The 12717-nt window shown below is 35.9% G+C and overlaps 1 pseudogene; it reads left to right on the top strand.

Annotated features, from left to right (window-relative positions):
* The first annotated feature begins 2880 nt into the window (after positions 1-2880).
* On the top strand, positions 2881-12114 carry LOC121778194 (annotated as a pseudogene).
* The last annotated feature ends 603 nt before the right edge of the window (positions 12115-12717 follow it).

Here is a 12717-nt window from a genome sequence, read left to right as displayed (position 1 = left end):
TACGATTACTCGCTCTCATCCGCCTCAGCTCCTCCGTCGTCATCTTCGTCGTACTACACCGCGTCGGAGGAGTCTCTGCACACATGGTCGCTCGATTTGTACGGTGGGAGGCAGAGTTTTAGGGTTCAAGGTATCGACGACGAGATCGAGATTATGTGCAAAAACCTAGGTTTTTCTGGTATTGATGATTCCGCGGGCGTTGCGATGGCGACGGAGTGGACATTTCCATCTCAGTGAACTAAATCCTTCTTCCACTGCACAACTGCAAAGTTAAATCTATAGAATCTAAATTCATGAATCCATACGCAAAATTAGAACATGAATTCTGAGTGAATAAAATTAGGCGAATGACATGGAATCAGAAGTTGAAACAGAAGCATAATTAAAAGATCTGCAGCACTGCTCAAAATGTGAAGAAACGTCGAAATTGAGGGGAACAAAGTTGATTTCCAAAAATGCCCTCATGCAGTTTTTTATTAACTAAAAATGTTTACTTATTTTAATCATTGGATTAAGATAATGTGTGGCTGAGATTTGTTCTCTAGTTATACACTTAATATTAGTTATACTTTGATCACTACCCTATATATATATATATATATATGATGTAATGAAAGAGAATATTTAAATAAAAGGAAAATTTTATTTATCTTCATATCAAAGTGATAGTATAAATAAAATGAATAAAAAACTTATTCCATTAACATACTATGAATGATTATTCTATCTAAAATTTAATTGTGAATCTTTTAATAAAGAGAATATTTTCAAGAATAAATTCAATTATATATTTTTTAAACAATATAAATTAATAGAGCAAAAATTGTAAGAATATAATTTTCCTCCTACAATTATAAACAGGGGAGCCAAATTAGTCACAGAAATATGTAATTAATGATGCTATTAAATCACAATAAAAGTGTTATCCTATTTAAATTTTAAGGGCATTTTTGTATATACAAATTTTGTAAATTTATCTTTACTCAATTTGTTTGACCTTTTTTATGACCTGTATGAATCATTAATTTCTACGGTTTGACAATTAATACGAAAAAAGCAATCAAATCTACTTTAGTAGGGAAATACTACTAATTACTAATTTATACGTTGTCCAAATAGAATACTAACCATTTAATTATCATAAAATTATTTTGCCTTGTCATTTTTCTTGTTATATACTACTAGAGTACTAGTTACTACCCTATAATTTTGTGGAAATTTCGCATATGATATGGGATTACTACAGATAATGATACAAAGTTGGCAATTTAAATTCAATAAATTAATGGTTCGATCCAAAATTAATCTTCATAATTATTCAAAAATATTCTCGAACATTGAAAAGTTAATTCTAACAAAGCCATGATTCAGTAAAGGAAATTCAGTAAATTTGAGGTTAACCAAAACTGGATATTTATAAGACAAAGATCTTAAATTATCAAATAATTTGACAAACTGAATAGAATAACAAAATTAATATAGAGAATATAAGTACACCTACATAAATGTGATTTTGCCCAATAAGTAAAACTCAACAAAAGGATCTCTCTCTCTCTCAACGGCTAGGTCGCCTTGATTTTGAGGGACGAGTAGTATTTTGATCTTGGGCAATTCCCTTACCCCGATCACCACGTCACGGTCCACTACGAGAAGAAGACATAGTGATAAATGAAAGTAGTATGGATTGAATATGGAGTATGGAATAAGTGGTGAATTACGAGCACAACAACAAATATAGTAGTAAGTAGTAAGTAGTAACTAGTAACTAGTAACTAGTAAACAACTTGAGCAATTAGAGAGAATGAGGAGAGAATAGAGAAATAGAGATTGATAATGAAATCTTTGTTAACACAAGAATGTAGTGAGTAAAAATGAGTGTGAAGTGAGGTATTTATAGGAGTAAAATTGGAAGAAATAAAAAAAAATTGAAATTTGAAATTCGGCCGAAACCGGGGGTTCAACCATAAACCGGCGGTTCAGTCCACGGTTTTCTGACGGAAACCGCCGGTTTCTGACCGGTTTTCAGGCCTACGACCTAGGGGTGGCAAATCGTGCGTGTCCGGTCGTTATCTTGTCGACACGATAACGACACGAACACGATAATAACAAACACGTACACGACCTGTTAAGAAAACCCCAAACACGAACACGAACACGGCCCGCTACCCTCAGACACGAACACGACACAAACCCATTAACGACACGAACCACTTCGGGTCAACGCGACACGATAACAACACGTATTGGAAAGTGATTAAATATTTAAATGATTTAAATGAGATATGACCATACGAGACTATGAGAGTCAATTTAATAAATATTGAAAAAAAAAAATAATAAGAATTAATAATATTAAAATATTATTTGTTAACGGATAACACGAACCCGACACGAACACGACACAGACACGTATTGTTAACGGATAACACGAACACGACACGAAATTTTTGTATCCTTAATGGGTCGACCCGATAAGGACACGAACCCAATAAGCTTTGATCCAAACCCATTAATTTCGTGCCGATTCGTGTCGTATTATCGTGTCGTGTCAAAAATTGCCAGCCCTACTACGACCTGCCACTTGAAAAGTCACCGGAACCGCCGGAAACCGCCGGTTTGAACCGCAACCCTACGCCCCTAGACGGAATCCGCCGTTGGAACCGTTGAACCGCCGGTTCACGGTTTAATAATCCCTCGACCCTAAACCGGCCCGCCTGAACCGCGAACCCGTCAGACGGTTCAAACCGCCAATTCCGGTTCATGAACCGGCGGACCTGAACTGACGGTTAACTGCTGGGCCGGTTCGGTTTGTGCATGCTTACTGTGAAGGCTTCACAATCCACTGCACAATTTTCCCGCGCGGTTGATGTTCTCGTTCTGCTCAAGTCGCCACACCTCGCCCCTCGTCTCTCTCTCTTAACGTCGCCAGAAAACTCACCTCCCGATCCTCCGTCTCCATCTCCTCTAAGCATTTCTTTAATTCCACCACACTAAACCCTAGTGCACAAAAAATGTCCGCCTCTTCCCGCTCAGCTTTTGATCTTCTCATGGCCAATGCTTCCAAGAAGAAAAATCAACCGTCCAAGGCTAAAGAATCATCACCACGGAAACGCAAAAGCCCATCTAAACCCCAATCCCAGACCCCTGATTTACTTCCACAAAAGGAAGACACACCAGCACCCACTGAAAATCAAGATATTGTGCACTCGTGTGAAATCGGTGGATTGAAAGATTCGGATTCAAATCAAATTCAGACCAGTAGTAGTAATGCGAAGAAGCCGAAGTTGTCAATTACGCCAGAGGAGAGTGTATCGGAGTTGAAGAAAAAGGCTGTAGAATTCAAAGCGAAGAAGGCGGCGTATTGGGGTGAAGGAAAACGGGTGCCTTTCATGTTTTTGGCAAAGACGTTGGAGGCTGTCTCTAAGGAGTCAGGAAGGATTGTTATCACGGGCATTGTGTGTAATATGTTGAGGACAGTGATGGAAACAGCGCCTGACGATCTCTTGGCGGTTATGTATCTTTTGGTGAATAGGATCGCACCTGCTCACGAGGGTTTGGAGCTTGGTATTGGCGAATCTTCGATTATCAAGGCACTTGCTGAGGCTTGTGGTGCTAAAGAAGCACATATTAAGAAGCAATACGAGGTGATTGGATGTTTTACCATTGAAGTTGACTATGTGCCATGCCTTTAATTTGCTTGGTTTTGAGCTTTTCTAAATTATTTGAACTCAAGTATTAGATGGAGTAACTTGGGCCTATAACATGGATTAGCTTCCCTGAATCTTAAGTTTAGTATGCGCTGAAGATAAACCTATGTGTATATGTGCGCACCTACTTGATTTATCTCTAAGCATTCTTCTATCATTGTTCCTTGTAATGCACCATCTTATCATTCCATCATTTTAGTCAGCATTTAAGATGAAGAACTGTTGCTGTCCCGACCATATGAATCATCTGTTTCACAATGAGAAATTGTTCATTATGTGAATAAAGATTATGTAAAATGGTTTTTCCCTGGTAGCTCTACTGGTAGAGCCTAGATGACACTAACATGGGCATCTTTTTTTGTTGTTGTGACAAGTCTTCTTGGGAGAGATGGTTTTATGGCTGTGTTTAATTAATAAGTCCTTGTTTCTATTTCATTCTATCTAGCTTTTTTCTTGTGATGAGCTTCTTTTCTTGTACTATCTGTCACACTTTTTGCTGCTTTGTTATTGTTCTGTTGATTTGAATATTTCTTAACTGTAGGAGCTTGGTGATCTAGGCCTTGTAGCAAAAGCCATCCATACGTCGCAGCCTTTGTTGCGTAAACCAGAACCGTTAACCGTTATTAAAGTCTTTGACACATTCAGGCTGATTGCAAAGGTATTATTATTTCTTTGAAATGTATTTGGTATTATGACTATTATCTTTGTTTTTATTTTCCTTGTTGAAGTTTTTGTTACATTTTCTGTTTGCATATTTAGGTTATTCGGTTCAGATGTTGCATCTTTCATTATTTGGTTTCAACATAAAGAAATTAAATGCAGCTTGATTTTAGTTAGCAAGTAGGTGGCTCCAAATATTGCTCTCTTTTTCCAGCAAAGGTTCTGATGCATTTTGATTAGAAATAACTGTGTTTCGCTTAGTGTTTAAACATATTGGACGTTCAGCTTAGTTTAATCACTTAATGGCTCCAGAGTCCAGATTGGAGCTCTTATATGTTTACAATTTTTGGCTTCTTAGTCACAGTTAATGCAATACACCTTGTATCCTTTTCTAGTGCTCTCACCTTCTATTTACCGTGGAAGTGATAGGACATGCCAACTTAAGAGCTTGTCTAATCTATTATTATCAAGAATGATGCTTCTTATATATTCTATATTTCTATTACAGATGCATGTTTTTTCATCAACTCCCCAGAATATTCACTTTTGAACCTTAATTTTAAGTTACATGAATCAAGTGATCAATGTATTTCTTGTCTAACTTGCTAGCTGCCATAGGAATCTGGGAAAGATAGTCAAGAGAAGAAAAGAATCACATAAAGGCATTACTAGTTGCAACAACTGATTGTGAACCTCAATTTTTGATTCGTTTGCTCCAGGTAAATTGAAATAATCTATTTGGTATTACATTTGATTATGCAACAAATCACAAACTTTGCCTTTGTGCAGACAAAATTACGTATTGGTTTGGCAGAACAAACTCTATTGGCTGCATTAGGGCATGCTGCTGTATATTCAGAGAAGCATTCAGTTTCTGCATAGGCCGATCATTCGCTCGAAGAAGTAAGTTGTTACGTACTAGAATATCTCCAGAACAATCTACTCTGATGTGCAGAAGAGTCTAAATACCTGTACTAGTTGGCTGTCCACAGGTTCTGTTACTTGGATTCTTAGATGTTAACATGGTTTTCTGATTATTAGAAAAGAGTGTTTCTTTTTTTATTTATTTATGTGAGTATGCGAATATTTTAATTGAGCAATGAATTACGATGTCATGTAGATTAAAGATAGAAATCAAGAGCTATAGCAGATGTCTTTATGATGATTTCTTGTAGAGTGCTAGTGGGTTGAAGTCTAGGAAGTTACTTTGGATTGCAGATTTAAGTTGTTGAATTGTATGATTTTCTATATACTTATTCTTTCCGACTATCATATGACATTTTTAGATAAATTTATATATTTTCTCTTCTGTCTTCCAGGCTGCAAAAATCATCAAACAAGTTTATTCTGTAATTCCAGTTTACGATAAAATCATTCCTGCTCTTCTTCTTGGCGGTGTGTGGGATCTCCAGAAGACATGTAGCTTTTCACCCGGTATTCCTGTCGGACCCATGTTAGCTAAACCTACAAAAGGAGTATCTGAAATTGTGGAAAAGTTTCAAGGTATGGAATACACCTGCGAATACAAGTATGATGGAGAACGTGCTCAGGTGACAATACTTAAATTAATATACCAAAATTCTGGAATTATGAAGTCTTGAGTTTTTTTACTTAGCTGTTAACTTTCCTTGTAGATACACTATATGGAGAATGGCTCAGTAGAGATATACAGTAGAAATGCAGAGCGGAATACTGGAAAGTTTCCAGATGTTGTTGCTGCTATCACTAGGTAATCTTTACCTTAATGAGTAGCTATAGAATATTTTCATGTGTTAGGACTTGAGTTATGACACCTACTTGACAAGTGTACCGTAATTACCCGATCTTATAAAAGTACCAGTCCGGAGTAGCTGAGCCAGAAAGCTTTTGGGAATAGGCTACCACAAGCTGTTTGAAATGGCTTGTCAACCGTAGATATAGGAAAAGTAAGAGAGATATAGGAAAAGTAAGAGAGAGGGAGGGAAAAGGTAGTGAAATGAGTGTTAGTGGATTCACGGGTTTTAATGTATAATTGGTAAAGTAAGGGAGATATAGGAAAAGTAAGAGAGAGGGAGGGAAAAGGTAGTGAAATGAGTGTTGGTGGATTGTGGAGTCCACATTTAGAATGATGTGTAGGTCTAGTATTAGTTGAAAACTTTCCTTTTTGAACTTAGTCTATTTTTTGTGGACGGACCAAAATGGCAAAACTTGTCTATTTTTCGTGGACGGAAACATCATTCTTCCCCCAAGTGAATATCAACAAAATTGTGCCCTATGCATTTGTTTTAGTACTTTTAAATGAGCGCTTGATTACAAAATAAATAGGAGAAGATTGAATAAACTTGGATATATCCAAGAATACAATTAGTTACTTAAAACACAGCCAGAAGTACCCCCTATAAATTTGAATGATTTGACAGTATCATTTGTGGCATCCTAGAATATTGCAGGGATGGTATTTTAAAAATTTTTGTGGCGGGGGTTTAGGAATATATCAAGAGTGGGTAGTTTTGAATTTTTTTAAAGAAAAAGTAATTTGTTGCATCGGTGACATTTTCATTTGTTGATGACTTATCTGTATTACTCCTCTAGAGTCTAGTCCATAAAAATATGTGCATTCCATTTCCATCCGTCCCATAAAAATATGGGCATTTCCATTTATGGAAAGTTGTCCCCAACTCATTACCCATATACATCAATTTATTTACAACTTATACCATTATGCCCCACCATTACAACTCATTAAACAATAATAATAATGTGGGTCCCACTATCCACTAACACGACTTTAACTACCCTTCTCATCTTCTCTCTTACTTTACCAATTGTGTATTAATTTCCGTGCCACTTCAATTGCTCATATTTTTATAGGACGGAGGGGGTATTTTATTGGTATTAGTGGCACATGTTTTTATTTGTTTATTAACTAGTACTCCCTCCGTCCCAACTAAGTTGAGACATAATTTTTGGGCACAAAGATTAAGAAATTGTGTTGAAAAGTAGGAGAGATGAATAAAGTAGGAAAGATAAAGAGAGAGTAAAGTAGATAGTGGAATAAAGTAAGAGCGATTGACTGTTTTGTTTTTTTGTTAAAAAAGGAAATAACTCAACTTAGTTGGGACATCCTAAAGAGGAATACGACTCAACTTAGTTGGGACGGAGGGAGTACAACTTACATGTATCTTTTCCCATTTAAAAAACTACAAGTATCTTTTCAATGGCATTGTACAAAAGGAAAATAGGAGACGGCCTACTTGGAAATGAAAACTAACACTATGTCTTATTCTTTTATCATAGAACTGACAGATTATCCTATCTGATTCACTGAGTGCTTTTTATAGTTCCATCTACTAACTACAAATGCTTTTATGCATTAATAATTAATCCTAAAATAGCTCTATTCCTTTATATGAAGGCATTATCATTTTTATGTCTCTTTCAATCTGGCCATTCTCATATAAATTTTTCTTTCTGTTCACACTGAGTCATTACATTTTCTTATTTGTGTACTGCTTACTAACATTTACCTTCTAACTGCAGATTAAAAAAGCCTTCTGTAAAATCATTTGTTCTTGACTGCGAACTTGTTGCATACGATCGTGACAAACAAAAAATTCTACCTTTCCAGGTACAAAAGTTTTTGATTTATACACAACTGGGACCAATTTTTGATAATTCATTTTACTATAGGTGCGGTGATCATTATATTTTACATGAGCTGGGGAATTTGTATCCACATATATTGTACTGGCAGATTTAGTAGGGATTGTAGATGCTATATCTAAATCATGCTAATATGAATGTTAGCCATTATTGTGCTGTTTCCTGGATGGAAATGGTTAAGTGCCTTATGGAAAATTGACTAGAGGGGTTTTTAAACTGGGTTTTTGTTCTAATGCATTGGTAGATACCCTAATATTTGTTGTGGATATTCCTATCATTTTCCTTCTATCTGAACTCTGCTGTCATAGTGTTGCTTTTTGCTTCTAAATACTCCATCCGTTCCCTCATAGTTGAGGCGAAACTTTTTGGCACGGAGCTTAAGAAATGGATGTTGAGTGTGTTAAATAAATAGATAAAAAAAGTAAGAGAGAGAAAAGTAGAGAGAATAAAGTAGAGAGAATAAAGTAAGAGAGAGTAAAGTAAGAAAGAGAAAAAAGTTACTATATATGGAAATGACTCAACTATAAGGGAACTTCCCAAAATAGAAAAATGACTCAACTATAACTGAATGGAGGGAGTACCTCTTGATAATGGTTATTATTTTTCGTATTATTAATACTTAATAGCGATGTCTCCACCACTATCTGAAGATCCCTCTGTCTGGTATATTTTTTCATTTTTTAAAAATGATATACTCCCTTCGTCCACCAATAAACTTCCCATTTTGCCATTTTCGTCCGTCCACCAATAAACTTCCCATTTGCTTTTCACTACTACTTTGGTAATGGACCCAACATCCCATTAACTTTATCTCACTCACATTTTATTATAAAATTAATTACAAAAGTAGGACCCACCTTCCACTAACTTTTTCAACCAACTTTCTTCTACATTTCTTAAAACCCGTGCCGGGTCAAAACTCCCCTTGTATTGGTGGACGGAGTGAGTATGTAGTATACTGTATTTAGTTTTTGTTTTGTGCATTTTTACTTTTTGATTGAAGATATTGCAGTCTAATTCATTACATATAACTGTTGTAGATGTGTTTCTTACCAAGTTTGTTTTTTGTCAGATACTCAGTACTCGTGCTTGGAAAAATGTTGTCATGGATGAAATCAAAGTCAATGTTTGCATATATGCTTTCGACATTCTCTATCTTGATGGCCAACTACTCCTGCAGGAGCAACTGAATGTTCGTACAGAGGTGTGATGTCTTGTTTGCTTTCCTTTACCTGCTGATAATACTTGTGGTTCCAATCATTTTTATTTTGAACTGTTCATAAGTTACTAGACGAGTTCTGAGGCATACCGGAACTTTTAGTTGTTTTCATGCTTCAATTTTTTCGGTTAAATTGAAGAGGATAAACTTTTACCTAATGTTTGCTCTGACTTTGAGAGTTTGTCTGTGTTATGAAGATTGTTGCATTAAGTTTGAGCTTCCTTTAGGTTTCATAATGTCATCAACTAACATCCAGAAACAATCTTCTTTCTTCTACAGTGATCTTCATTATAATGTTTGGCACTTACTGATGTAATCTTTGTTATGATAAATGCTTCTGCTGAACACCATCAACTTCAGTATTTGTTTTCTAACTTTTCTCTGCTGTTGCATGCTTGTACACTTGTTCTGTGGTTCAATATATTTTGTCTTGCCTTATATATTGTTTGTTGACCTCCTAATGGCATTTGTGCAGCACCTTTACAAATCATTTCAAGAAGAACCTGGTTTTTTCCAGTTTGCTACTGCTATAACATCAGATGATCTTGAGGAAATACAAAAGTTTCTAGACGATGCTGTTAATTCTAGGTTAGTCTTACTTTTATGCCTTCCATTATTGATATGTTAAGGCACGCCCCTCTAATCATGTTCCAGAAATAATTCTCTTAGTTATTTGTCTTCCCGTGAATGTGGATCCTTCATCTAAGTAGACATAGTAATTTGGACGCATGGGCTGAGAGTAATGCCAATTGTGGGATGCGGTTGAATTTTTGTTTTTGCACCCTGCCTGGAAACTGAAAAGAAGCGTGTTAGAATCAGTAGACATATTTTTATCAATGCTATGAATTAGTACAAATAATTTTTCTTCTTCACTTTTTTGTTGCTTCATTTTACTTTCCAGCTCTGAGGGGTTGATCATCAAAACATTGAAAAAAGATGCAACATATGAACCTTCAAAAAGGTCGCTTAACTGGCTAAAATTGAAGAAAGACTACATGGACACGTAAGCCCTACTCTCGTTAGCTTGTTGAATCTGTAATTTATAAGCTCATTGCATGGTATAATTGACATTATCTGCTCTGCAGTATTGGTGATTCATTAGATTTGGTCCCCATTGCTGCATTCCATGGCAGGGGTAAACGTACTGGTAAGTTGTTTGTGAGCTTTGTTTGATTGGACGTCAATAATCACATGATGCCCTGTGTCAGACATGTTAATGGTGATGTTTCCTTTTCTTTTAGTTACTGACGTACTGCTGCATTGTAATGTTGTTGGTGCTTCTAGGTGTCTATGGTGCCTTTCTCCTTGTTATGATAACGACAAAGAAGAATTCCAAAGCATATGTAAAATTGGTATATCTCTACTTGATGCCATCCAGATGACAATATTCTATGTTCATGACAAAATACATAATTGTTGCTGCTTGATGGTTTGTATTTGTATTTGATGTCTAATTGGTATGTGAACCTTTGTATCTGGTTAGGAACTGGATTTTCTGAAGCTATGCTTGAAGAACATTCTTCTAGTCTTCGCTCAAAAGTTATTGAGAAGCCAAAGGTTGGAGTTTTATTTAAATAAACTTTGAACCCGTGTGCTTTATTTTAATGGGATTTGAAGTTTCACAAGGTTCTGACATTCGCAAATGTCCAGTCATATTACAGGTATGGAGATACTCTTAGTCCGGATGTGTGGTTTGAACCTAGTGAGGTACCTATAAGTCTCTTTCAATGGTTGGTTTGCTAGAGATAGTACATGATTTATAAAGTCTCAAATATTGGATATTTGATATTTATATTACTCTTTTTAGGTTTGGGAGGTCAAAGCGGCTGATCTTACCATTAGCCCCGTTCACCGAGCTGCCGTTGGCACCTTAGATCCCGACAAGGTACCTCCTTTTCTCTTGCAAGAAAAAAAACCATGATTATTGTCATCTAGTATGATATTATTGTGGTTATAAATGTTGGAACTCTTTGCCTAGACTGAACTAAGAGAGTCCAAAATAGGTAGTGGGTTCAATTATAGATGCACTTCCAGTATATTTTGCCCAGAGAAATTTATGTTGAACTCCTTCAGTAAACAATCAAAATTAAATGTCTTACTAAAGTATGTGACTCTTCCATAGTGAAAATAAAGTGAGATACTGAGTTGATTATTTGTTACTCTTGTATTTGGCAATCTAATCGTATTTATTGCTACAGTAAGTTAAATATCGGAGATGTGACTTTGTTTAAAAGTTCTAGTATGTGAAAACCATTGCATGCTACATTCCATACTATATTGTGCCGTTTCTTGTTCACTATTTTATTGTTGTGGATTTTTGTGAACTCCTCTGCTTGCTAAAAAGAACTATATCGTGAAAGTTGGATTTCTTCGTTATTACCTTCAATTATGGAGCATCCCCTCTTCTTCTTTTCTATCTTGACCTAGGGAATTTCTCTGAGGTTTCCATGTTTACTTCGTGTGCGAGAAGATAAGAATCCAGAACATGCCTCCTCTTCTGATATGGTGGTAACTACACTCACTGACATATTGTGGTTTTTTATTTTTATGCTTGTGAATTGGTTGTTCTTAATAGTTGATTGGAGCCATTTCTTTTGCTACATTCAGGTTGCTGATATGTACAGAAGCACACCCAGGAAGATAACCAAGATGACGATGCTTGAAATGGAAAAGAATGCCTTTCATTAATTCCGGAAGTGACGTCTCTTGTAAGTAATGGTTTTCTTTTCTGCAGAATATTTCATTTTACAGTGGTTTGAATCTCATTAACACCCAAAGAATTATATGGGAACCTAACATGCATTTTAATTAAACTTCAGTTTGCATTTTAGTTTGGAAAGATGTAATATTTCTGGACGTGCAGTATAGTCATCTATTCCAACCTTTTCTTTGTCTGCTTAGATGCGTTTACATACTATATGTCAAACTTCTCCAGCATTTGCAAGTTGTGAATTTTAATAACTCCATATGATATTTAATGATAACTATTTCCATTCCTAAAATTAACTAATACAGGGTATAAAATACAACCTAAGTAGTGAGTAATTTAGTTAAAAGTGCAAGCTCTTAACCTATGTCATTGTTTTCCTTCTTTTATGATCATACATTGACCTGATTTGCTTAATCTGACAGATATTGAAACGAGGTTTTTTTAACACGTGTGCACAGAAATAGATCACTGCAAGTGCTTGGTCAAGACACCACGCTCCTTAAATCCACTAGAGCACAAGGTCTAGGAACTTAAGAGAACATAAAGTGCTTGGTCGTTGGACACACATCGACTCCCCTTCAAAAAAATATAAATCCCTCAACCCGAATACTATGAATTAGTATAGGGAAGTGGGGTCGATCCCACAGAGATGGACTCGCAAAGTAGTGCTCAGAGACTTTGGACAGACAAATGGCTGCTGCCACGCAACAAAAGGGTTGAGAATTTTAAACTAACTAGACCTAGGCAGAAAATGTAAATGCTAGACCTAGGACATGTTA

The sequence above is a fragment of the Salvia splendens genome, chromosome 19 (assembly GCF_004379255.2).
Source record: "Salvia splendens isolate huo1 chromosome 19, SspV2, whole genome shotgun sequence".
Taxonomy (NCBI): Eukaryota; Viridiplantae; Streptophyta; class Magnoliopsida; order Lamiales; family Lamiaceae; genus Salvia; species Salvia splendens.
This window is presented reverse-complemented; position numbering and strand designations above follow the sequence as displayed.